A 23,954-nucleotide genomic window follows, 5' to 3' on the forward strand; every position below is an offset into this window, starting at 1 on the left:
ATTTGTATTTTTAGTAGAGACGGGGTTTCATCGTGGTCTCGATCTCCTGACCTCGTGATCCACCCACCTCGGCCTCCCAAAGGGCTGGGATTACAGGTGTGAGCCACCGCGCCTGGCCACGCTGGGGTTATATTCACCAATTTCCTCACAGTTTGAAAGTGAGCGACATCATCTTTGGTTCTACCAAAGAGACAAGATTCCAAGCCCAGGAGGGAACGAATACTGGTGGAGAGAGGGCATACCTCCTGTTTTGGAGTCAGACTTTGGCTCCGATTTTGTCTCACCCTCTTCCTAGCTTTGTGACCATGGCATTAGCAAGAGTGCCCATTTCCTTGTTTCCTGGATCTCTATTAGTTGTATCGTTTATTTGCTTGTTTGTCAGTCAATTTAGGTAGAAAAATGCCATCTTATTGCTGTTTTATATTTGCATCTCTTTGATTATTAGGGAAGGTGAATATCTTTTATGTATTAGTTTTAATCTTTATTTTGAATATTTGGGTTTTGAGGAGTCCCAATATATAACACCTCCCTTTCTCCACTGAACAAACTGGATAGATAGATATAAAACAAATGGAGTTGCAGATGGAAGCCAAAATGTCAACATTATAACAGTACAAGAGGAAGACGAAGTTGCAGGGTATTGATTATTGTGAGAATCAAATGGGCTTATTTATTAACTATTATTTTATTTTATTTTTTTGAGATGGAGTCTTATTCTGTTGCCCAGGCTAGAGTGCAGTGGCGTGATCTCGGCTCACTGCAACCTCAGCCTCCCGGGTTTAAGTCACTCTCCCACCTCAGCCCTCTGATTAGCTGGGATTACAGGCACCCATCAACACGCCTGGATAATTTTTGTATTTTTAGTAGAGATGGGGTTTCATCATGTTGGCCAGGCTGGTCTCGAATTGCTGGCCTCAAATGATCTGCCCACCTCGGCCTTCCGAAGTGCTGGGATTACAGGTGTGATAACAGAACTCCAAATTTAAGCAAACCTACCCGAATAGCCTAGAGGTTTGTAGCTGTACAGGAAAGGACAGAGATTCCTGTGGTGGCACCGTATGAGCTTGCCCTCAAGGAAGTAAATATTAGGAGTGGGGAAAAATTATTCTCTCAGAACATTGTGAATTGTCTATTTATGTCTTTTGCCCATTTTTACTCTGCCATTTATTTCTTATTAATATGTAAGAGCTACTTTAGCGATATTTTTGCATTGAAAACAGTTTTGTCAAGTTTGTTCTTATATTTTCAAATTTGGTTTATTGTGTTTTTGCCAATAAGAATTTTTTTGTTTCCAATTTCAGGATATTCAGATACGTACATATCTCTTTAAGGATTTTGGTTGATGTTTTATGTTTAGAAATGACTTTAGTTGAAAAAACGATGAAACTTTCTGAAAGATGAATGAGAAGACCTGAATAAAAAGAGAGATATACATCATGTGCCAGGGCCAGAAGAATTAAAATTTCGGGGAATTGTTTATCCACAAAATAATGTATTAATTCATTGCAGTACAAATAAGGATGTAGAGGGGCTTTTTAATAGAGCTTGACCAGTCGGATCTTGAAATCGTTTTTAGAAATAAGTTGCCAAAGTAGGCAAGAAAAATATGTAAAAGATGTTCTTTACTGAGTCTTTATTATATGATAAAGGCATTTCTACCTTTTGTTTTTCCCAGAAAATCACCCACTCTTGTAGTTTGAATGTAAATTAAACAGACACATGTTGCCATTCCGCTTTCAACTGCTTTAAAAATGATAATCTTTTCGCTTTAAGGGAATTGCAGTTTAACTTGGTGATTCTCTTCCCTTTGAGGGAAAGGTCCCCTGCTAGTCCCATCACTGGGAGGGGGCGGAGCCTCGTCGGAGCCGCTCGGAAGGGAGCTGAACCCGGCCAGTATTGGGGGAGGGGCAGCATTTCAAGAGGCTGCAGCTGACAAGAAGCTTCAAGGTAATGGCTGTCTTAAAGCCAGTTATTTTCTGGGAATTTCTTCGGGCCTTGGTGTTAAAGTAAAAAAAAAAGAAAAGAAAAGAAATAGAGATTGTTGCCTGAGAGAAGTGGGAATGGAATGGTTTTGTTTGAACTGCTGTTACTGGAACGGAATTAATCCTCTGGAATTTTTGTTTCGCCCGATATTTTTAAAGTCCTCCATGTGGGAATGGGCGATCAAATTACAGTTTCTAAATTAAGACTTCGGTGAGACGTGCTGTTCGTTTTAATTTTTTACGTGGCACTACATATTTCTATCTTTGTTACAGATTTTATTATATTTTGACTTAAACACATTATTCTACACAAAAAATTATAGAAAAATGTAAACACACAAAGAGAATGACATATAGGGACACAAATATAAATGCACATGAACATGGAAAGGGATTCAGATATGCCGTCGAGTGATAACACTTGTAAAGATGTATATTCATTTTCCTTAGGAAGGGAACTAGACTCCCAAGTTAACAGTCAGCATCTCTGAGTGTTCATCTCTGAGTGTTCAGATTATGGAAGTTTTTTTTAAATCTATTTTTCACTAGTTTCAGCATTTTTAGAATTGTTTTTATTCGTGCTCGTTTTCATAATAAGAAGAGCAAAATAAAACCAAAACAGTATACCCATTTTGTTTCAAATACATAAACACACATAGACACCACAGACACACTCCCATACTCCCTTGTCTTTTGCCAATAGTGGAATTTTTCCTGGACCTGATCAAGTGGGTAGCCTGGTTGCTGTGTGAACTACAGACTTGCATGTGTCCTCCCTGCAGCCTGTCCTTTCAGTCCACAGGTACAGCCATGGTCAGCAAGAACCACTTTTCTATATCATCTAAGTTTAAGAGTGAGAAACGGATAGGATTTGGTTTATTTCTATGAACAGTTTTAAAAGTATTATGTACTATGGTGCATCCACACAATGGCATGTTATATAGCTGACAAATGAAAGTATGAACTTGTAGTGACTTAAAAAGGTGTCTGAGAAGTAAAAAGAGCAAACTGCAGAATGGTAAGCACCATATTATGTCATTTAAACATAAAAGACTACATTAATACATGTGTAACCAAATCAGAAAAAATATAAACCAGCCTGTTAATGGAATTATTTGTGCAGTTGAAGAGATAGGGCAGGCTTTACTATCACTATTTTTGAAAAATTCTTAATACATATTTAGCCTTTTTTTAAAAAACAAAATCAGAAAAAAGATTGAGGTAAAATGTTGCAAAGTTGGGGGAAAATTGCATTTGAAGTGATTCACTAAAAAATCACATTGAAAACACTTATTAGTATGCAAAAATGTTTAAACCATGAGCTTAAGCAGGACAAAAAGCTGATTTGAAATCATATGCATTCATATGTTTATGTAAAGAAAAAATATGGAAAGATATACAGGAAATAATATCTTTCCAGAATTATACTTTTTTATATATCTTTCTCATATTTTCAATTTTCAGTAACCATGCAATTATTTTTCTACAATCCGACCATTGGAGGTGAAGAGATTCGGATTCCATTTTTTACGTAATGCATAACAAAACTAAATTTGAGCATGGTATATTCTAGAAGCCTGAGAAAGCTGCTTGCTGGCAGGATGCAGTTCCCACCGTTCTCCCACAAGGATGTTGTAGTAACAGTTCTGTTTCTCGTCACAAGATGGCGCTTGCAAGAGAGCCTAAATTTTCTCCAGACAACTATTTTTATGAAGTGAGCAAACAAAACAATGAAACGTATTTTATTATCAGACTATGTGACAGCATGTAGAGTGTGATTCAAATTCCACTCAAAAACTTGTATATGTCTAAAAGAAAAGCCCCACCCAAGAACTGATGTGAGGACTGAAACAGAAATCATAAAAAATGCTGCTACATAGTCTGTCCCATAGTAGACACAAGTCAATTGTCCTTTCCCTTCTCTCCTTTCTTCACCTTGTAATTTTCCTGAATGATATTATTTTAGCATGAGCCAAATAACATAACTGACAAAGAGAGCATTTCAAATTATAAGAACATGAAGTGAAAATAGATGGCATCTACATCACAGATGAGATTTCGCCTCATTCCTGTGTTTTGGAATGACATGCCTGTTAAAGTTTAGGCAGGGAAATTTATTTACGCCTTTTCCATTTCGTTGATTTGATTCTCTGCCTTTATCAGAGATGCACTTGACATGGGAAATCTGCATGTGATGCCAGGTGAGCCTCTGAAAATCAGTGGAACCACAAAAGTGCCAAGCGGGGTAAGGGCCCTGCCAGACAAGCAGTTGGAGTAAGAATTAAGACAGCTGGATCTTAGCGCCAGACCCACTACTATCTATGTGACAGTGGGTAAGGCTTTTCCCATTTCACAAAGCATTTCATGGTAAAAACATTCTAAGTTGAGAATATGGGATACAACTGATTTCACTCTCGCTCAGTAGCCATGACATTTTAAATTAAAAGCCACAGATTCTAATGTTGGGAAAGAATTATATATGCTAAATTCCTGTAGGAACAGTATGCAAACAGTCATAATGATGTCTAATTATGGAAGACTTGGATGCCCAAGCCATCTGCCTGACTCTCAAGAAATCCTTAAAAACAATCCTTTACAATGAGTGGCCATGGCAGCCATTATGAATCTCTGACTTCTAAGCTTTTTCTCTTAACAAGGTCGTTGTTGTCTGGATTAGTCCAGGGGACGCAGACCCCCAGTATCTGTGTCTGGCTGCCTTGGGTATACAGGGCAGCACTGTGAGCTTAGAGGAGTCGAAAAAGGATTCCCCTAGAATAAGCCTTGAGAGACTCCAAAGTACAAAAATATTCATTAATAGGCATAGTGTCCCCAACATATTCCCCAGCTTTCCCTGGACATCTCTCACCACCCTCTCATACACACATACATTTATTCCTTAGATGTAATAACCATAATAAGGGCTACAAACTGGGCATTATAGAACTACTCTTCTTTTCTTAGATTTTTAAATATTTCCGCCCCAACCACAATATGTTTATTTGTCTTGTGCCCAGTATTTATTCATCTTTTGTCTTCTTCATTTCCGTTGTCCATCTTCCTACTCCTTTGAGAGAAGAAATCCGTTTGCTTATTCTCTTTTTTCTTTGCCTTTCCTTTAAATGTATACCCTCTAGTACTGCCTATTTGAAATTACTTACTCAAGCTTCCTTGTGAGTTTTCAGGGAGGCATGAACAAGCCACAGAAGAAGAAAACTGTTTAGTAGCCCTAAGGCAATAGAGGCCTCTAAAACCACTACTTTTCTGGTTAAACCAGACAAACACAGACCAGTGACCTAAGAATTTTTGTTAGATGATTGAAAGTTCACTGATTTCTAACCTGTATCCAGATAATAATTCAGATCTATGGTTTATTTGAAACCTTTTTTCTTGTCCCCTTCTTTTCTATGTCCATATCGACCTCTTGCTTCACACTTAAATTGTCACTGAACTTTAAAAAATTATTCTAACCTTGTAATATATTTTGATATCTGGTAGCACTAGTTGTCCCTCCAGTCTGCTAGTAAAGTCAGAACTAGGTCCTAAACCCATGTCTCTATATCTGTTTGTGAATTTGGAATACGTAACAACTTTGCCATAATACTTGCCTGAGGGACACTGAGGTTTAGATATTGGATCTTCCACAGTGTCTCATATCTCCTTACTAAAGAACTGATAAGTACCTTTATTTAGAGTGGTGGTGTGTCCAGAGTTGGTTCCTTCTGATGGGTTCTTGGTCTCGCTGACTTCAAGAATGAAGCAGTGGACCTTCGCGGTGAGTGTTACAGCTCTTAAAGGTGGCATGGACCCAAAGAGTGAGCAGCAGCAAGATTTATCGTGAAGAATGAAAGAATAAAGCTTCCACAGCGTGGAAGGGGACCCGAGTGGGTTGCCACTGCTGGCTGGGGTGGCCAGCTTTTATTCCCTTATTTGTCCCCGCCCACATCCTGCTGATTGGTCCATTTTACAGAGTGCTGATTGGTCTGTTTTACAGAGTGCTGATTGGTGCGTTTACAATCCTTTAGCTAGACACAGGGGGCTGATTGGTGTGTTTTTATAGAGTGCTGATTGGTGCATTTGGAATCCTCTAGCTAGACACAGAGCATTGATTGGTGCATTTACAATCCTCTAGCTAGGCAGAAAAGTTATCCAAGTCCCCACTCGACCCAGGAAGTCCAGCTGGCTTCACCTCTCAATCCCCCCTCTAAACAAGACACCGAACTGCTGTTGGGAATTGGGCAATGACCACTCTAGCTACTTCCTGCAGGATAGGGGTGAAGAAGGGGCCCTGCAGTTGTAGTGTCCTCCAGAGGGGAACTCTTTAGGCCAGTCAAAGGGCCAGTGGGTCGGTCCATGGGTCCTCAGTAGAAGTTGCTAGTTGAGCTCATTTGGGGTTCCATTTGTGAGACCATCTGTAGCTTGATGGCCTTGATCCTAGAAGAAACAAATTTGACAAGGAGGTTAAAAATACAGGGCCCAAAGACGAGTAATAGCAAGATGGCTGTCGCGGGACCTAGAAAGGGGAGAAGCCATGTCGCCCAACTCCAGAGGTTGGTATAAGAGTTTGAAAGGTGTTGTCTGATTTTAGAAGCCTTTTCCTGTAAACACCAGGCAGAATCTCGTACTATCCCTTACTGGTTAGTGTAAAAACAACACTCTTCCCCTAAGAAGGTGTAGAGTCCTCCTTTCTCAGCAGTGAGGAGGTCTAGGCCTTGGCAGTTTTGGAGAGTCACTGCTGCCAAAGAGTCTATTTGGGATTGTAGTGTAAGGATAGATTTCGTTATTTCTTGCAAACTATCTGAGAAATCCTTTGAGAGTGTGTGGTAGTAGGATAATTAAGTAGATAAACTGGCTATTCCAGTTCCTGTAGCAGTAGTCATTCCTAACCCTGTAAGTAGGGGTATTAGTTGTATGGCTCTGCGCTGATGGACTTGAGCTTTGAGGGGCACTGATAGGGTCTGATTTCCTGGGGCAGTGTTAATGTTGGGACTTAGGAAGACTAAAGTGCCGGTGCCTGTCCAGTTAGTGGGGAGGCAGATATAGTTTGATGTTTCACATAAGAAGAATATGTCTTGGCTGGGTAGACAGAACTGGTTGTGTATGTTAAAAAGGTGTGTGAGTCTGTTTTCATTTTCCCATACTCATAGAGTACTTGCCAAGGTAGCTCTGGTGAGTGGCTGGAAAGGGGTGTTGGGAGCAAACTGAGTGGCTCCCTGTGTTCTATTTTCCCATCGGAGAAAAAACCGTTTTGTATCTACTAGGAACCATTCGAGAGGGTGATTGAAAGAGGGGATGAGAAGCCATTCATTAGTGGTGGGGGTGCTGCTGCAGGGGGTCCAGGGGTGAATGGTCATGCAGGGAGTATGTTTGCCATTACAAAACCTGGACTGTTTGTTAGTAAAAGGATTCCATTAAAGGGGCAAGGAGCGGTGTCAAAGATAAAGCTTATGTAGGTTTTCACTTATCTTTTTTAAGGAGGAAGGGGTGTTTCTTCAGGATCAGCAGGAGGAGCCTTTTTAGTCTGGAATGTTTCCTTCTGAAATAGGAGACACAAGTCCTCCAATGGTTTGCAGGTGTATCAAGGCTGGTCTGGCAGATCCTGGGACTACTGAGCTGACGGTCCCGCAGGTTCCTCAGGGGATGTCCAAAGTTTAACTTGGGTGTGGTGAATCCAAGATTCCACTCCTACCACCTAAACTGCAGTGAGGGTAGAGAGGATTACTGAGTATGGTCCTTCCCACAAAGAATCCGTAGATGGGGAGGTAGAGGGGAGGGATTTGACAAACAATAGATCTCCTGTTTGAAACAACTCCGTTCCCTTTTCTCTGTGACATCCTTCAGGTAGGTTTTCGTACTCCTAGAATTGGGGTGTTGCAGGGACTACTGCATTTTCTTACTAAGCCTTGAGCTTTTAAATGTCTAACAATATCCTGTAATACTTTATGAGCTTCAGGCCTTAAGGGATATTGCTTTTGATAAGGAAAAGTGGTGGGGTCTTTTAGCCTGATTTGGACTTTGTGGGCATTTTTTGCCCTTCCGAATTGTCCTTCCAATGCCCAGACTTCAAGTTTGATTCCCTCCTCAAATAGGGGACAACAAATGGGTAACTTGTTCCCCATATTCATGTAGATAATAGCTCCAGCTTTGGCTAATATGTCCCTCCCTAATAAGGGTGTGGGACTTTCTGGCATAAGAAAGGCATATGAAAAGAGCAAAGTCTCCCAGTTACAAATGAGGAGGTGGGAGAAATACCTGGTTACAGGCTGTCCCAGGATTCCTCGGATGGTAATGGATCTTGAGGACAGCTATCCGGGACAGGAGATAACACTGAGAAAGACACGCCAGTGTCCAGGAGGAAGTCAATTTCCTGGCCCTCAGTGGTTAAACATGTCTGGGGCTCAGTTAGGGTGATGACATGAGCTGGCGCTTGCCCTGGTCACCCTCAGTCCTGTTGTTGGATCATCTGTTTGGGGCTTCTGGCCCAGAGAACCTTTGTCCTTTGGGGCAGTGTGCCTTCCAGTGATTGCCTTGGCATAGTGGACATGGACGAGGGGGCAGCTTGTTTCTTGTTGGACAATCTTTTTTAAGGTGTCTTTGCAAACCTCACTGGTAACAAGCCCTACCGGGTGATTGGCCTGCTCCATTTTCTGTCCTCTCTGAACCACCAAGGTTTGTTTGTCTGAGGGCCATGACTAAGGCTGCAGCCTTTCTCTGATCTTGCTTTTCCTTTTCGGCCTGTTCCTCTTGGTCCCTATTATAGAACACCAAGGTTGCCAGGTTTAATAATGCCTCCAGATTTTGTTCAGGGTCCAGGGCTCGCTTTTGGAGCTTTCTCCTGATACCTGTGGCTGATTGGGTAATAAAATTATCTTTTAGGATCAGTTGACCCTAGAGGGAGTTGGGTGACTGGGGAGTATATTTTCTTAAGGCCTCCCATAGCCACTGGAGAAAGGCAGAAGGATTTTCTTCCTTTCCCTGAGTTATGGTGGACATCATTGAGTAATTCATGGGCTTTTTCCTAATTCTCCTTAGTCCTTCTAGAACACAGGTCAACAGATGTTTACGATTCCAGTCCCCATGATCTGAGTTGAGGTCCTAGTAGGGATCAATTACTGGGGATGGCTTGCTGACCAGTAGGGAATTTGTCCCTTTCTTCAGCTGTCATTCTATTATTTACTTGACTAAGATACCAGGTATCTTCAGACTCTCGGGCTGCAGCTAAGACTGTATTGTTTTCATTAAAGGCCAGGGTTTGATCTAACAATAACATGACATCTCTCCAAGTGAGATCAAAGGTTTGCTCTAGACTGTGTAGGATATCTATATACCTATCAGGATTGTCTGAAAACTTCCCCAGGTCTGCCTTGATCTGCTTTAAATCAGAGAGGGAGAAGGGGACATGTACCCAGGTTGGGCCAAATTCCCCTCCCCCTACTGCTTGAAGGGGACATAACCGATAGCCCAGGGGTTTTTGTGGTCCCTTGGAGATTTCTTTGCTTGTTTCCTTCTGGGTGGGGGAGATTAGAGGAGGCTTATCATTAATAGGAAGGGGAGCTGTAGAAAGACTAGGATATGGAGGTAAGCTGAGAGGTTCTCCTGTGGGATGTAAATTGCATGCTTTGCATAGTTGTGGATTCTCCTTCAATGAAAAGAAAGCTTGGGCATAAGGTATTTCACTCCATTTGCCCTCCCTGTTACAGAAAAGGTCAAGCTGCAGGATAGTATTGTAATTTATACTTCCCTCAGGTGGCCATTTTTCCCCATCAGAGAATATTGGGGACAGGCCATAGTGCAGAAAAAAATGAGCTACTTCTTTTTCAGGGTTTGCAGGTCAAATTGGTCCCAATGGCTTAGGATACATTTCAAGGGTGAACCTGTTGATACCTGAGTGTTTCCCATCTGAAAGACAGAATGCCCGTGGTTCTGGTTTGTTTGTTCCCCCCACAGCCCAAGAACCTGCAACGGTACCTGGACCCTGCTGATTGGAATAGTTGGGCTCAATGACACAGCAGCAGATCCCCTTCTTGCCCAAGAACCTGCAACAGTCCCTGGAACCTGCTGATCAGAGTAGTTGTGCTCACCAATGCAGCAGAAGAAATACTAGTTTTCCTCCTAGACCACAAGAAGGACCAAGGAAGGTCGGATTTAGTGGCCCTTACTGACACATTCTCAAAAACCTGCACCCTTGCCTGTCCTCGTAGAACACAAAGAGGACCAAGAAAAATCGGATATAGTGGCCCTTACCGACGCATTGTCGAAAACCTGTGAGAGTCCTGTGTGCTCTCCTGTTAGTATTGGGAACTTACCCCTGTCTTATAAAGATGGTATGCCCCAAAAGTGAAGTGGAGGGCCATGCCCTGAGGGAGGGGAGGGATCTCCAGGGTTGGAAGAGTAACACCTTTTGTCCTCACTTCTCATCATATGAATAGGAAGGATATCATTTCTGAGGCTCCCCATATCCTAGCTTCAGGAATAGCTTTTGTTAGGCCTGCTAGTCTGAGGATGGATCCTAAAATTCCAGATAGTCCCCCACCAAGGGGCTTTGGGCAAAAATTATGTCTTTCTGATTGGTGAGCCCAGGTGCCTAAAGAAGGGAACAGAGTCCTGAGGTTTATACTAGAAATTATTCTTATAGGAGAAACTAGAAAAGCACCAGAGATAGGGAGTGGTTTTTAGAAGTGGGACTAGCCTCGGAGAAGAGAGGTGAGAGGAAATTTGTCTGACAGGCGTTAGGACTCAGGAGGCAAGGGTCAGTATAGATAGGATAGATGGGTGAGTCTCGCTTGGACGACGTGACTTTGAGAGTTCTGCTCATAGCCTCAGGGTCAACCAACTTGTTGTCAGGACCCTGGAGCTGAATGGCTTTCCTCTCTGTTGACCTTCGGCTCAGCCCAGAAGTACAGGAAAAGCAGAAGCTTGTTCCAGGCAAACCAACACTCCCAACTCCGAAGCATCAGGGGTTGTTAGAGAGCCCTTTCCCAAAAAGCCTGACACCCGTGTCTTTAGTCCGGCAGCCACGCTAGTCGCTTTTAATTAGCCGACAGGTGCCCAGTATTTAGCCCCCAAATTCTAAGGAAAAATAGGACAGAATAGCAAGAGAAAGGGGTCCAATGGTACTCACTGCTTAGTGATAGGTGATAGTCCCTTTGTGGTCACCAAGATGTGTCCAGAGTTGGTTCCTTCCTGTGGGTTCCTGGTATCGCTGACTTCAAGAATGAAGTCGCGGACCTTCGTGGTGAGTGTTACAGCTCTTAAAGGTGGCACGGGCCCAAAGAGTCAGCAGAAGCAAGATTTATTGTGAAGAGTGAAAGAACAAAGCTTCCACAGCGTGGAAGGGGACCCAAGCGGGTTGCCACTGCTGGCTGGTGTGGCCAGCTTTTATTCCCTTATTTGTCCCCATCCACGTCCTGCTGATTGGTCCATTTTACAGAGTGCTGATTGGTTCATTTTACAGACTGTGGATTGGTGCATTTACAATCCTTTAGCTAGACACAGAGTGCTGATTGGTGCATTTTTACAGAGTGCTGATTGGTGCATTTACAATCCTCTAGCTAGACACAAAGCGTTGATTGGTGCATTTACAATCCTCTAGCTAGACAGAAAAGTTCTCCAAGTCCCCACTCGACCCAGGAAGTCCAGTTGGCTTCATCTCTCAGTGGCAAGAATAATTTTTGTCCTGTCCTGGTTCTTTTTCTATGGATGTCTTAGAGAATGGTGGGGTTAAGGGAGGACTCCTTTTTTCTTTAAATTCCCCAGGGCAAACCCCAGATGGGTCTTCCTTCTTGCTTGTTTATGCCAGGAAGAACTCTGAAGTTTACTCTGTCTACTGGAACATGCAGAGTGCAGTAGAGGTTTGTTTATCTATGCACTGTAATGATGGGGTTGTGAGGTCCTCGTCAAACTTGTTTCCATTTTATTCCTTTTAAAAATGTTTCCCATTCCATCATCCTGTGTCTTGACTCCTAATAGTTTTATTTATTGGCATGTGTAAGTTTTGCCTGGGAATATCTACACATTGCCTAGGAAGTATAAAATCTCCAATGTGGCAGGTTTATCCCTTTGTCCCTCTAAGTCACTAGTTGGTAATTTTTCTTTTTATTCATATACATTTTACCAGGGATTATGGAGTCTCTTTGACCCTGGCAGTGAATCACTAAATCTGGCTTACCTTTTTCTATACTTCGGATGCTCATTATTACTAAGGTTTTCCTGATGTTCTTCCTCTTCAGGTGGGCTGATATTCAGCCAGTTGACATTAATAAGATTGAACTCTTTTTTTACAGTGAGATTCAGTTGTTACTTGTCTGTGCTTCTGCCTTGGGGGTCATTGAATATTTTGAATATCTATGAAATGCCTAAGATTCCTTGCTTTACCAATGTCTGTGGCCTCCTCATTGTCTTTGGGAGTGTTCTAACTGGACTGTTTATGCTCATTATATGGACCTTATGCACTAAAATAATGACATTTATTTATTCTATGACAAATCTGTTTCCCTATCATGTTACTCAGCTTCTGCTTTTAACTGGGTACATATTCTTAACTAGATCATTATCTCCAGATTGTAGCATTTTGTTTTCTACTTCTTTCTTCCTCCCTATTTCCTTCCTTTCTTCCTTCCCCTCTTTCCACTCATATGGTTTAGTGGCATGTGGGAACTTCAGTGTGGTTAGAGACTCTGCCAATGGGGATGAATTTCATGTACTGTACAATGCTGATGTCATCTGGTTTCTTGACATATGTCCTGTGCTAACTAACTCTCAATGAAAGAGATAATTAATGAAGACATGTATTTTTAAAAAGTTACATAACTGCATCAAAAGTCACGTGCTGTAGGTGCCCCCTATGCTTTAAAGCAATTCAGAAGTAGAAGTTAATAAAAATTAATAAAAGAGATAAAAATAATTTACATTTTTAACATATTATTTCTACACTACAGAGGGTATTTTTAAACATATCTTGTGGAACCCACAGCCTTCTTTGGCAATCATTAATTCAAAGTACAAATCAAAATCCCTATATGTATCTGGATTACTCTCACAGTAAAATACAAATGTCTTATATTTGTCATATTCTGATTGAATGACTTTTTAAGACTTGGGTTTCAAGAGGTATAGTTTACATAGAGTTAAATTCACTCTTTTAGATATACAGTTTGATGAGCTTTGAGAAACATATACCATCATGTAACTACAAATACAGGCAAGCTGTATAACCTTTCCTTTACTCCAAAATGTTCCCTCCTGCCCCACTGTAGTCAATCCATATCTCTGTCAGTTCCTGACAACCACTGATTTGATTTCTGTCCCTATAGTTTTTCATTTTCCAGAATGTCATACAAATGGAATCATAAAGTATATAGCCTTTTACATCTGGCTTATTTCACTTAGCATATTTTTAAAATATTCACCAATGTTGTTGCATACATCAGTAATTTATTCCTTAATGTAGCCGAGAGTTATTCTATCATATGGATGTTCTGCAATTTGAGTATCCACTCACCAGTAGATTTGTAGTTTTTGGCAATTATGATTAAAGTTGTTAAACATTCTAGAATAGGTCTTTGTGTGTACATAAGTTTTCATTTTTCTTGAGTAAATACTTAGGAATGGGATTTCTTGGTTTTATGGTAGGTGTGTGCTTAACTACATTAGAAATTGTCAAACTGTTTTCTAAAGTAGCTGTGACATTTTGCATTTCCACCAGCAATGTATGAGAGTTCCAGTGGATACACATCATTGCTAGAAGTGGATACTGTCAGGATTTTATTTTATTTTTAATATTAGCTATTCTTATAAAGGTGTTAGTGGTGTCTCATTGTGGTTTTACTTGCATATCCTCAACTACTAATGGTGTTGAGCATATTTTCATGTGTTCACTTGCTATTCATATGTCTTTTCTGATGAAGTGTCTATTTAAATTGTCTATTTTTATTTGGTTATTCAATAATAATCTTATTATTGAATTTTGAGAGTTCTTTATATATTTTGGATAAAAGTCCTTCATCGTGTTTTGCAAGTATTGTCTCCCAATCTGGGTTTTCTTTTCATTTTATTTTTTGAAAAGAGGTTGTTTTCAAGTCCAATTTATTAATTTTTTATGGTCCATGCTTTTTAAATCCTAATAAATCTTTGCCTAGATCAAAATCTTAAAGATTTTCTACTTTTTTTTACAAGTTATAATTTTTGGTTTTATATTTAGGTCACTAACCCATTTTGAGTAATTTTGTATATTTTCTTAGCTGAGGGGTCAAGAAGAATATTTTGGCATATGATGTCCAGTTGTCCCAGTACCATTTGTTGAAAAGACCACCATTTCTTCATTTAATTACCTTTGTGCAAAATCTTTTGGCCATATTTGATGGTCTCATTGCATTCTATTGATCTATAGGTCAATCCTATGTCAATAAGAAACTGTCTTAATTACTGTAGTCTTGAAATCAGGTAGTATGAATCTTCTAACTTTTTTTTTCTGAATTTTTTTTTCTCAAAATTTGTCTGGCTGTTCTGGTTCCTTTGCTTTTTCCACATACATTTTGGAGTTAGCTTCTCAATTTCTATGAAAAACCTACTGAGATTTTTACTAAGATTGCAATAATTCTACAGAAATGTTGGGGAGATACAACATCCTAAAAATCAGTATTTCAGTTATTCAGTCAAATAACATGGTATATTTCTCTATTTATTTAGGTCTTATTTATCTCATCAGTGTGTTGAAGTCTTCAGCATACAAATCTTGTACATAGTTATCCTCCCTTAGTATTTCCCAGTTTTTGATGATATTACAAATGGTACTCTTTAAAACTTGAAATTCCAAATTTTATTGTGTAGAAATAAAATAAATTATTTTATATTGACTTTATGTCTGGCATTATTATTAAACTTACTTATTAGGTCTCATAGCTTCATAGCTTTTTTTTTTGGTAGATCCATTGGGATTTTCTACATACATCATCTTGTCTGTAAATGGAATTTTACTTCTTCCCTTCCAATCCATACACAATTTATTTATTTTTCAGGCCTTATTGTATTGGCTAGGATCGCCAATGTAATGCTAAATAAAAGTGGTGGGAGCAAACATCCTTGCCTTGTTTCTGATTTTAGGGGAAAAGCATTCTGTGTTTTACCATATGATGTTAATCATAGGCTTTTTTTTTTGTTTTTTTGTAGATGCATTTAATCAGGTTGAGGAAGATCCATTAAACTCTTACTATGCTAAATGTCTTTTATCATTATTTGTAGAATGTTGTTAATGCTTTTTCTGTAAAAATTGAGATGATTTTTTTCTCCATTTTAGTCTGTTGATATGGTGAATAATATTGATTGATTGATTTGCAAATGTTGAACCATCCATACATTCCCAGGATAAACTCCATTTAGTCATAATGTATTATTCTTTTTCCTTATCATCGGCTTTGATTAATAGCATTTCATTAAGGACTTCTGTGTCTATGTTTATGAGAGATATTGATCTGAAGTTTTCTTTATTTGTTATTTTCTAGTTTGGGTATCAGGTTAATGCTGGTATTATAAAATATGTTGAAGAGTTTTTCCTCCTTTCCTCACTTAATTGTCATCTGGCTTGCATAACTTATATTATTTGTGCTTCAGTTGGAGCCTGGAGCGCTACAAGATTTTTTTTCATGATTTTCCACTCTAAATTTTCAGTGGTCTCTTCATACTTGTGCCACCAGCAGAGGGTCTCTCTTCTTACTCTTGTTCACATGACAGCAGTTGACTGCTATTATTATCAGGTGCTAGGCTCATGGTGAGGTAGGAAGTACTGTCTGTTGTCCTGTCTAGCCACAACCTTAGTGGGGTGCTATGAACATGGACCTTTAGGGTAAGGCTTTCTCATCATTCTTTCCTCTCCCCATGGCAGCTAACCTCTGATTTGTATATGTGGTTGGTCTTTGGTCAGATATATTTTCTTGCCTCTTTCTCAGCAATAGGTGAACACTGCTTTTCATTCATGTAAGAACTGGGTTAGAGAGGGTTTCCTCCAGGGCAGAGGTTTTTTCCCTTCTACTTCTCCCCGAGCAGCAATGGATCTCTGCCTTTGTCCTGGAAATTAGGGGGTTTCCTATCTCTCCCTCCCAAGCAAGTAAGTTTTGCTTCTACCCTTCCACCAGAAGCAAGGGATTTTTGCCTGGGTTCAGGAGAGGGTTTTCTGCTTCTCCTCTAGTGTCTTAAGGCTTTGCTTCTCATGACAGAAGGGTTCTGTGGGGTTGTATGTCTGTCCCCCAGCAACAGCTGATTACCTTCTGCATACCAGAACCAGTGATGTGGACTCTTTTAGGTCTCCTGCTTTGTCCCGAGTCATTTTTCTGAGCTTCTGGTTAAAGACTGTGAAAAAGAACTTGGTAGTAGGTGTGTAAGTGTTGGGGTTCCAGATATTCCAAACTGACAAAGCTAACCCATGCTTTACTTTTAAAAGTTCCTTTAAATTTCAGCTTGTATGACAGTCACTTCTGTCTGTCTCCATGCTTGGACAGAGGTTCATATGTTTTGTCTTTCTTTAAAGGGGCTGATCACCCTTTGGAATTCACTTTAACTCAGTTCCCTGATAGGCTCAAGGAAGTTATGATTTCGTAGGTTATCTAGAGATTTATCATTATTAAGTTATGAATGACATTCTCATACAGCTTTTTATATCCTAAGTGGAAGTGCAACTGGTGCTTTTGAAAAAATATACGTATGGGTCTTATTTGGGGATTTTTTGTTATTAAGTATGCTTTAGGAAGAAGCAGATGCTTTCTAAGGCATACTTGCAAAGACTTGCTTTTTATATAATGGTTATTGCTACATTTTTTCATTTAAATTTTTATTATTTGAGTTGCTATACATATACTTTAAAGTATAATACACTATAGTTGACCATTTTTTATGTACAGTTCTCTGGATTTTAACATATATAAAGATTCATATAACCACCACCACAATCAGAAAAGTTTCATCACCCTCACAACTTCCTTGGCTTGTCCTTTTATAGCCACACCCTTCCCCACCTGTAACACCTGGCAACACTGATCTTTTCACCACAGCTATACTTTTGTCTTTTTGAAAATGTCATATAAATGAAATCATAAGGTATTGTAAACACACCCTAGGTGACTCACCCCTTATATAATCCCCATGGTAAGAAAACACTTTTGGCTTCTATCATCATTGTCATTATTAATAATAATACTAATGTTGTTATACAGAGTGAGTTGGTTATGGCCCTCTCTTCCAGGAAATAACCATCTAATTATTAAATAAGATCATATGTCAAGTGCTTGAGAACATTGCCTGGCATGTTGAAAACTTGTATAGGTATTAGATATTATTATATCGGTAATGTTATCTATCATAAAAATATTAATAGTGCAGTATTAGCATTTGCTATTATTGGTTATCATTTTTCTCCACCTCCTTCTACAAATTGGTGAAATAGAAAATATTGTTCATGGAATTAATCTTTTCCTTTGCATTTCATTTTGAAAATGGTGCCATAGTATAGCATTTCCTGATTTATGTGCAATGTAGAAAATATCCAAAATAAAGCAAAAAAAATTTCACATAATTATCATACTCTGTGGGCATTTGTTTTTTTCCAAACACGTGAAATGAAGGCAGAATGAAAAATATTGCATTATAAAATATATAATAAAATAAATCTCATCATTTAAATAAAGCCATATATATATTGGCCTGATAATCCTCTTTAGATTGTGTATTAATACCCTGAAAGCATTGAAAGGATTAATTGTATAATAAGAATTATGTTATTTTCATTGTAATTTTTTTTTTTTTTTGAAACAGAGTCTTGCTCTGTTACCCAGGCTGGAGTGCAGTGGTGCTATCTTGGCTCACTGCAAGCTCCGCCTCCTGGGTTCATGCCATTCTCCTGCCTCAGCCTCCGGAGTAGCTGGGACTACAGGCGCCCGCCACCAAGCCTGGCTAATTTTTTTTTTTTTGTATTTTTATTAGAGACGGGATTTCACCGTGTTAGCCAGAATGGTCTTGATCTCCTGACCTCGTGATCCACCTGTCTCGGCCTCCCAAAATGCTGGGATTACAGGCGTGAGCCACCGAGCCCGGCCTTTTCATTGTAATTTGTATAAGATCAACTATTTTGTTCTAGTACTAGAAAAAAAGACTGGAAAACAGAGAGGCTTTGGTAAGATAGAAGTTTAATGTTCCACTAACTTAAAGAGATTGGAATGAGGTGATCTCATTATTGAGTGGTTTAGGGTCACACGTCCCTAGTGAGTTGCATCCTTTTCGGAAGTCACTTTGTGGACCAGAAAGCCTGCCTGAACTCTCTCTATCATGATCAAATTCTGGGAAGCAAGTGAAAGGGGGAAAGTGGAAAAAAAAAAAAAAAGCCCAAGCTGGTTATTTATCCCCCTTTAGAGATGCCTTCTCTAGAATCTTCACAGCAATTTCTGCTTGCATTCTTTGGCAAGAAATTCCATCACATGACCATGGCTTGCAGTGAGGGAGTCTGGGAAAGACAATATTTTAGCAGATTAAACTGCCACCTTCAATACAACTGGTGTTCTGCTAATGAGGAAGAATGCAAAAAGTGGATCTTGGGTGAGCAACTAGAAGTTTCTGTCTCATTCATTACAAATATGATATACAATTGTAAAACAAAACAAAACAAAACATTAAACCAGTAACAGAAGTCTATAAAAGATTGTAAGGGAAAATTTCCTGTGATAGAGAGAACGCTACATGTTTGTCAACCTCTGTCTCATTTTTCTCCTGAGGTCACAGGGAGATTACATTACCCAGCCTCTATGCCAGTTGGGGCTCCATGCCTAAATTCTGGTTAGTGGACTGTTAACTAGCAGTGATGTTTGCCAGACCTGACCACTAAAACCTTCCATATGGCTCTCCATCCTCCCTCTTGTTTAGGCTGTTAGCTAGATGCAAAGAATGTAATGAAGGTCTTTAAGACCCAAGTAGATGGTAGAGCCACAGGATGGAAGAAGATTGGGTCTCTTAATGACTGCTTAGAACAGAGAAACTTGCCCCTATTTGGCCACGTGATGCCTTACATTGAACTTTGACATCAGCAAAATAAACTTGTGAGGGATTGAACCTCTGAGATTTAGGGGTTGTTTATAGCACAAAGCATTATGTACTGTAATTATTAGAGTCCCCAGTAATACACCAGCCTAGAGATGGCTTTCATTGATTTATTGGTATTTTTATTTTAATATTAATGCTTATATAAAGGTGAATGTTAAAATTGTAATTATATATATATGAGTAATACTACATATTGTAAGATACAGAGGCCAAATAAAATACTTTATTCCCCAAATCATCACTAGTGATAATTACAATTGACTTTCTGAGTTAAATCAGCAATCTATACTTAAATTTAACATAGAATTTTGATGAACAGAATGTGCAAAGTATATTTCAGACCTGTAAATAAAGACATAAATTTTAAAAAATTAATTCCCCTCACATTGAATCACCCAAGTGAAAACAACAAAACATAAGAAACAGAATTGTCAGCTGGGCGCGGTGGCTTGGCCTGTAATCGCAGCACTTTGGGAGGCCAAGGCGGGCGGATCACGAGGTCAGGAGATCAAGACCATCCTGGCTAACATGGTGAAACCCCGTCTCTACTAAAAATACAAAAAATTAGCCGGGCGTGTTGGCAGGTGCCTGTAGCCCCAGCTACTCGGGAGGCTGAGGCAGGAGAATGGCGTGAACCCGGGAGGCGGAGCTTGCAGTGAGCCAAGATCGCGCCACTGCACTCCAGCCTGGGCGACAGAGTGAGACTCCGTCTCAAAAAAAACATAAAATAAAAATAAAAAAAAGAAACAGAATTGTCAATTATTGATGAGGGCATATGAAATGAGTGCTTTCCTGGTAAGCCAATGATTTTAACATCTAGCAAGAAATAATCACCTATGTGAAGAAATCTCTGAAACTTTCCTGAAGGGTTTTAGAGAAGAACTGAATAAAAGTAGAGACATACCATGTCCTGGAGAAGAAAAAAAAAGAATTATGAAGAAATAAAGTCTCCCTCAAATAATGTACAGTTTTCATGTAATCCAAATCAATATCCTTAGCAGTCTATTTTAATGGAGCTTGACCAACTGGGTTTAAAATTCACCTATGGGGTTAAGATGCCAGAGATGGCAAGAAAAAAATATGTAAGGAATATTAGTAACTGGGTTTTGATTATATGATAAAGTGATTTGCTACCTCTTTTCTTCAAGAAATCACACACCCTAAGGGTTTGAATAGAAATTAAGCACACTTGTTGACATTTCACTTAAAAGTTTTTTAAAAAGGAACATTCCTGCAGTTCAACACTTCAGCGGTTTCTCTTGGCAATTCCCCCTCCCCTGATTCAGGGAGGGGCTTTCTGTTTTTCATACAGCCAGGGGGCGGACCCTCCTCTGAGCCTCTAGGAAAGGAGCTGTGCCTGGCCAGTCCTGGGGGAGGAGCTGCATTTCACCAGGCTGCAGCTGACAAGAAGCTTCAAGGTAATGGCTGTCTCAAAGCTGCTTATTTTCTAGTGACTTCTCAGGATCTTAGAGTAGAGATGAGAAAAATAGGGATGGCAGTCTTGCAGTAGTGGGAAAGGTGTGTGGTTTTGAGAATTGCTGGCATTTTGAAGGAGTTAATCCTCTGGAATTTTTGTATCTTCCAATGCTTTACAAGTCCACAGTGGGAGAAGGGGTGATCAGATTACAGCCTCTAAATTAAGGCTTCAGTGCAGCATGACCGTTCCTGCTAATTTATTGAGTTGGCATCCCCTGTTTTTATTGTTAGACACTCCGTTATTGTTTGAATGTTCAGGCATTTATTAATTTGCACAGAAAAATAACTTAGTAGTATTTGACAGTATGGGGGGAAAAACACCTATAAGTTGATTGATACACAAAAAGACTGTATGTGTCACATGTACATGAGCATGGAAAAGGGATCAAATATGTAGTTGAGTGAAGATACTTTCACATAATATATGCATGTATATGTGTGATTTTTAAAATCTGGAGGAAAATAATCTCTCAGGTTAACAGCATTTCTGTGTGACCAGGTCACCATTTTAATATTATTTTTTAACCTATTTCAGCAACTTTAGAGTAGATTACTCAGTGATTATTTTTATAATCATGAAAGAAAAATGAAGCTGAAACAGCATACCCATTTGGTTTCAAATACATAAACACACATAGACACACAAAGACATGCTCCCATATATCCCCTGTCTTCTGCCAATAGTGGAAATTTTCCTGGACTTGATCAAGTGGGTAGCGTAGTTGCCGTGTCAACTATAGGCCTGCATGTTTCCTCCCTGCAGTTTATTCTTTCAGATCACAGATACCAGCGTGGTCAGGAAGAGCCATTTTTCTGTATCATCTAAGTTTAAGAGTGAGAAACAGAGGATTTGGTTTATTTCTATATGCAGTTTTCAAAATATTATATGGCATGGTACATCTATACAATGAAATACTATGCATTTGGTAAATGCCTAAGAAACAGTATAAGGTGAAAAAAATTATATAATAGCACATACTGTATGTTCTCACTTAAGAATAAATATGTATGTTAGTATACCTATGTATATTACTACATACAAATCAGGAAAAACGTATCTATGAAAGTTTTAACAGGATTACTTGCATAGTTGTAGAGACAGGGATGGCTCTACCATTTTCTACTTTTTAAAATTATTAATATATATTTATTTGGGGTTTGTTACATCTTCAGGGAAATATTGAGATAAAATGCTACAGGCTTAGGGGAAAACCTCATTTAAAGTAATTTATATCAAATTATGTGGAAAATATTTAGGTGAATGATGTTCAAGCTATGCTCTTGAGTGGGATCTGAAGCTGGTTTCAAATTTTCAAATGAGATACATTTATCTTTATATGTAAAAAAAATTCTAGAAATACATATAGTAAATATTGATAGTGGTTATTTGTCTAGAGTTGTACTTTATTTTGCATATACCTTTCTGCATCTTCTCAATTTTTAATAAGCTTCTGGATGTTTTCATAATCAGAAACACTGTAGTTGAAGACATTATGATCTGGTTAGAATCCCACACAACAAAACCTTTAAATTTAACATAGAAAATTCTAGAACCCTGAGAAGACTCCTGGCTAGCTGGATGTAGTCCTTATGGAATAAGGATGGAAACTACATCTGATAGTGAGTGAAGTCCCCTTCAACTCATGAGCAGTTCTGGTTGTCATCATAAGAGGGCACTTGACAGATTTTCTTTTTTTTTTTTTTTTTTGAGATGGAGTCTTGCTCTGTCACCCAGGCCGGAGTGCAGTGGCACAATCTCGGCTCACTGCAAGCTCCGCCTCCCAGGTTCACGCCATTCTCCTGCCTCAGCCTCCCGAGTTGCTGGGACTACAGGCACCTGCCACCATGACCGGCTAATTTTTTGTATTTTTAGTAGAGGCGGGGTTTCACCATGTTAGCCGGGATGGTCTCGATCTCCTGACCTCGTGATCCGCCCGCCTCGGCCTCCCAAAGTGCTGGGATTACAGGCGTGAGCCACCGCGCCCAGCCGACAGATTTTCTAAATTTTCTCCAGCCAACCATTGTTATGAAGTAGACAAACAAAGCAATGAATCTATTTTGTATTAGTAAACTATGAGACAGCATGTAATTGCAATTCCATTGAAAAAAAATTGTATGTGTAAAGAAGAAAAATTCCACATGATAACTGATGTGAGCATTCAAACAAAATCTACATTCTGACTCATAGTATGCACAAGACAATTGTTACTTCTTTTTTATCTATCTCCACTGCACCATACTTTTCTTCAGAGATGATTTCAACATAAACTAAATAGCATAAATTTATCCCAGAGAGCATTTCAAATTATAAAAATAAGAAGGAAAATAAACATGGCATCTACATCACAGATGAAATTTTGCCTCATTCCTATGTTTTAGAATGATATGCCTGTTAAAGTTTAGGTAGGGAAAATTCTTGACACTTTTCCCATTTTGTTGGTTTTATTCCCTGCCTTCCTTTTGAACAGCATAGGTTAATATCAGAGATGTACATGACCTGGGCAATCTGCATGTGATGCCAGCCAAGCCCTGAAAGACAGTACAACCACAGATGTGCAAAGTTGGGTAAAGGCCCTGCTGGACAAGCAGTTGGAGTGAGAATCAAGACAGCTGGACCACAGGACCAGACCCACCAGGATCCACATGACAGTAAGTAAGACTCTTCCCATTTCACAAAACATTTCACAGTAGAAACGTGTTGAGAACTTGGAGAATAATGTATTTTGCCTCCTGCTCTACAGCCATCCTAGCATTTTAAATTAAAAGCCATATTTCATGTTAGAATCATGTTAGGTTGATGATTTGGAGTACAATTCATTTTGCTCCCTGTTCTGCAGCCATGACACTTTATAATTAAAAGTCGTAACTTCTAGTTTGGAGAAGAATCTCACTTTTTAAACCATTATGAAGAAATCACACAAGAGGCTATTCAGGTGTCTCCCTGAGGTTCAGGCCAACGGCCTCACTCTCCAATCCTTTATAATGATCCTATCCAAGAAGTTGTCATAGCAGTAATTCTGAATCTCTGCCTTCTAAAATTATGCTTTTAGAAGAGTCATTGTATTTTTGTCCGGGTCCAGGAGATACAGACCCTATTGTCTTTGTCTGCCTGCTCCAGGTGAACAGTGGAGCACTTGCAGCTTAAAAAATACAAAGCTGTGTTTTCAACTAGAACATTGCTCCTCAAAGAGTTCTTTTTAAACATGTAGCATTAGAGGCACTTGAGAACTTTTTAGAAATACAAACTTTTGAGCACAAGCCAAACCTTCTGAATAAAACTCTCATGATGGGGCCTAGAAATATAAGTCCTTCAGATGATTTTGACACATGTTAAGTTTGGAGACCCACTGCTGTAAGTATGACATTAGGGACACAAAAGTACCAAAGTATGTAATTACATAAATAGAGTTCCTGACATCC

At 39.3% G+C, this 23,954-nt stretch overlaps 1 protein-coding gene across 2 annotated transcripts in view; it reads left to right on the top strand.

Annotated features, from left to right (window-relative positions):
- PWWP3B (PWWP domain containing 3B) overlaps positions 1-23,954 on the top strand; it is a 35,011-nt gene that overhangs the window by 7,052 nt on the left and 4,005 nt on the right. Inside the window, exons 3-4 of one of the 2 annotated variants that reach the window (XM_003262145.4) lie at positions 1,813-1,947; positions 23,003-23,187. The gene's annotated coding sequence lies outside the window, so the exon portion shown is untranslated. The remainder of the gene's footprint in view (positions 1-1,812; positions 1,948-23,002; positions 23,188-23,954) is intronic. The other variant, XM_003262144.4, reaches the window with a different exon arrangement.

The sequence above is a fragment of the Nomascus leucogenys genome, chromosome X (assembly GCF_006542625.1).
Source record: "Nomascus leucogenys isolate Asia chromosome X, Asia_NLE_v1, whole genome shotgun sequence".
Taxonomy (NCBI): Eukaryota; Metazoa; Chordata; class Mammalia; order Primates; family Hylobatidae; genus Nomascus; species Nomascus leucogenys.